The sequence below is a fragment of the Myzus persicae genome, unplaced genomic scaffold (genome assembly GCF_001856785.1).
Source record: "Myzus persicae strain clone G006 unplaced genomic scaffold, MPER_G0061.0, whole genome shotgun sequence".
Classification (NCBI taxonomy): Eukaryota; Metazoa; Arthropoda; class Insecta; order Hemiptera; family Aphididae; genus Myzus; species Myzus persicae.
In genome coordinates this window covers 43,091-47,399 of record NW_019104019.1, presented here as the reverse complement: position 1 = coordinate 47,399, position 4,309 = coordinate 43,091, and positions in this window count along the sequence as shown.

Genomic DNA, 4,309 nt, shown 5'->3' with positions numbered 1-4,309 from the left:
GATATAGGCATACACCACGCGCTTGTGTATAGCAAATAACGCGTCAAAGGTAATAAAATCACGTTCCCACACATTTTTAATAACCCCGTGCGCGTTAGATTTCGAACGGAAGTAGGTATAGTATAGGTATACTTATATAAAATATTAATGATTTACGTCGCATAAACTTAATCACGGTCCTTGTTGTGTAGTTTTTTGTAAAACGCATTGATCAATAAAATTTTTATTCACGACCCCTCTTGAGACCCTAAAAAAATCTAAGGAGCCTCGTCAATAACCAGGAATACCAATAAATTTAAAAATAAAATTAATAACCTTAATTTCGATGTTTATTACAATTTTAAATATGTGATAATTGAGGTTAGGAAGTTGTTGGAGGTACATATTTTCTCTTATGATTTTGATTAACAATTGATCAAGCACCATATCCACTATCTGTACAATGGCGAGTTTAAAAATCAAAAATTTGTATTTTGAACATTTTGTTTTAATTCTAGAAAAGAGTCCATCATTATAGTTTATTAATTTCAGTAAATCATATATTTTTGTACAATAAGTGAATATTTGTGTTTTAAAAAAAATTATGTTTTTATTATATGACCCACAAATTTTAATACGAAATATCATAAAGATTTCATATTTTTTTTAGTTCAATAATTAACATTGCACCCGGCGTACAGATCGATCACGAGACAACTCAGATTTTTCATTTAAATGAATTTAATGAATTTAAGATATGCCACTCCTCTGTGTTGGTAACTTACCCAAAAATATTCTAGTAAGTAGATAATACATACTAAAATCAATTGCCTACTAGCAAATAGTTACGATTGGTGATATAATTTTTAATTTTAATATTATAGATATTCTTCATAACAAAAACAAGAAATACATTTAATTAGACACTTATTAAATATTAATATAATATTTTAATCAATACTTGATTAATGCATTTAACAATAACTTAATCTTCTCATAGACTCCCGGGCACTGCGGAATAACTGGTAATGAAAGACCGGACATACTTACCAAGACAAAAATTCAATAATCCATATCAACTAACCTTATGGAATATCAAATCTGATAAAGATATAAAAACAATTGTCTACAGCCAAATTAAAAATAAATGGCAAAATGAATAGCTAAAAATGAACACTAAACTAAACGAAATAAAAAGAACAACAGAAAAATAGAGTAACCCAATGTCTCTCAAAAGAAGAGACGAAGTTGTAATAAATCGAATCAGAATATGTCATACACCCCACACGCATGGCCACCTAATGTAAAAAAGAACCGCCAAAAACATGCCTTACATATGGATATTCAACCGCAATTAAACACATCCTTACCAAATGTAGAGACAGTAAAGACGCCCGACAAAAGCACAATATACCGGAACACCTTCACGACGCACTGGCCGAAGAATCTATCGAAAATATAATTTTATTTATAAAAGACATTGAATTATACAATTTAATTTAAATTGTTTAGAAACATATTATCATGTAAAAAACAAGCCAATGGTCACGCTATCGAGGCTTTTTCTTTAATGAAAAAAATAAATTATATGTATAATATTTTAGTTTAATACCTAAATTAATAATTGTATAATAGTTGTATTAAAAGTATCTAAATATTCTAAATTCATACAAACTAGTATTAAGTCTATACAAAAATATGAGTATTTAATATAGCCAATATAGGTGCATAGATGACAGTATAAAAATATAGACAATAGGTACCAAAATATGTACATAGGTTACCAAATTCTTTTAAAATTGAATATGGAATTATAATCTATTACCTAGAATGAAAATACATTAAGAAGAGTGAGCTTTCCTAATTTGTTTGATAATATTCGTAGAACTAATTAAACACAATATTTAAAATTAGAAAACATTCGTCTCTTCACCCGAGCAAACGGTAATATATTGTTACACAAAAAAGAGAAATTACCTATAGTAAAATGATTCTTTCCAAAAATGTAAAAATCAATAATCCTAAATCTGCTTGTTTCGAGTAAAGAGTGAATTCGAGATGTTATCTTTCTATCATAAATACTTAACTGGATAACAGATGGTCTACTCTTTGAATGATGTGGGAGGGTAGGTGTTTAGATCTCATACATGCGTCGGCATTATTTTATTATCAGTTATCGGCGTAAATGGGTGTACATTTTACAATTTAATTAAAAACCTAAGGTAACTTTAAATAAAATCTATTATCATATGAATATAGTATTGTATATGATTTTTTTATATACAGGGACACAGGGTGTTTCACCAGCATGCTTATCATATTTTTCTTTTTCAATAATTATGTTATTTGAAAACTGATTTTCTGAATTTTCAAATGTACTTGTTGATCATATTTTAATGTTATTGTGTACTATTTAAGCAGTGTCTTTTGGAGATAGAAACTTCAGTTTTTCTTAAGAAAACCGCACTTTTTTAAGGCAAATCATTTAATGGATAATTTTTTTGAACATTTTTATACAGTTACACAATTCAGAATTTGAACGAGATTTTCAATATACAGTAAAAACGGGAGGGAGGGAGTTATTTGAGAAACAGCAGTTTGTATCCACACTGCAGAATATTCCTTAAGTAGTACAAACAATCTCAAGAATTTGAAAATATGTCCTCAAAGACTTATAATTACAAATATATAATTACAATTAACTATAATTACAAATTCTAAAAATCAGAATTTGAATAAATACATTAGTGAAAGAAAAAAATTGGGTTAAGCGTGCTTGGTGAAACATTCTGTATACGACGAAGTGTGATCACACCGGAACTACACACCGACTTACGCAATGTATGTATAATGATATATGATATATTACTATTATTTATTTGCTTTGCCGTCGTATAGTCTGGTGTACAATATTACATGACAAATCCGGTTCAATATTATAATATGCACATTTGTATAACTTATACATGCAGTCGTTGCAGTGTATATTATAGGTACTGTACACTTGTCTTACGGGCGCGCCTACTCGCAGTGGTGCAATTGTTGCTGCAGGAGTAAATTTCCGTGAGGCGGAGTGGGCGTGTATGTAGTACTGGATTGAACTCTTTTGAACCGAACAACACCCCCTAAAATAAACGTAATTCGTCCGGTGCTCGGAAAAAATTGTACTCGAATGACGCAAAAGTGATTGGAAAATTTGCGTTTCTGCATAATGTCGCAGACATAATATAGGTTAAAAAATGAACGACTTGTTCAATTATTGTACTCTTACATAAAATATAATATGGTATTGCATATTATATCCTTTGAAACGTTTTTTTCAAATTATTTATTTATGATAATCTACATTATTCCAGTGCCTAATTAAGATGAGTAATAGCTGTTATAAAAAAGAAAATAGTATATATAGGTACTAGGTACTTAAGGTCAAGGTCAGGTCATGCATACCTAAGTTTACCAATAATTGTTAAAAATTATCCGTCTTATTAAAATACAATTGCACTCAAACAATTTAGGTCGATGGACCAGCTGCGATCAGTAGCTTTCAGGGTTGATAGAGCGATTCTTAATAGTTTAAAATGTTAATTTAAGTTATCAACGGGTATTTAGTCTTTTAAATTTAAAAATATAATCTCAACAAACAGTATAATGCATTGCAACGAACCAAACAGGCTGTTAAATATAATATTTATAGCTAGGGATAGTGTGAAAACTTGTTTTCGTCTTTTTAGGTACATAACTAAAATTCTTAGTTGTTATAATGACGTTTCATAAAAAATCAACATGTTACAATTGTATCAATACACCTATATTGTCAAATATTATCTACAAATCAGCTATTAATAATTTAAATGCTTGAAAACAAGAAATATTTAACCAGTCATTTAGTAATCAATTTTCTATTATTTTAGTATACGTCATAATTTAGTAAATTTTTAATGAGTAATATTTCGATCTTGATGAGATTGTATTGGACAAAATATATCTAACTTATTTGGCTTGCAGAAGGTAAAGTTAAGTGCAGTAATTGGTGTAATGACCGTAAAACTCGAGGTTAGGCCTACTCTTGGACGTAACTAGGATTTTACAATTACAGGGGCTAGATTCATAAAAAATCAAAGTTTAAAATTAGCAGTGGTAGAAAAGAGTTATTGAAGTCACTAATAATTATTAGTAGACACACAGGGAGTCAGGGAGTCCTGAAAATCTAAGTTGAAAATAAATCATGCAAAAAAGCGTCTCTTCCTCGTCATCGAAAAATAAGATAAGTATAATAATATATTTTACAATTTTTATATACATCTATGTTTGAATGCAAATGATTATAACA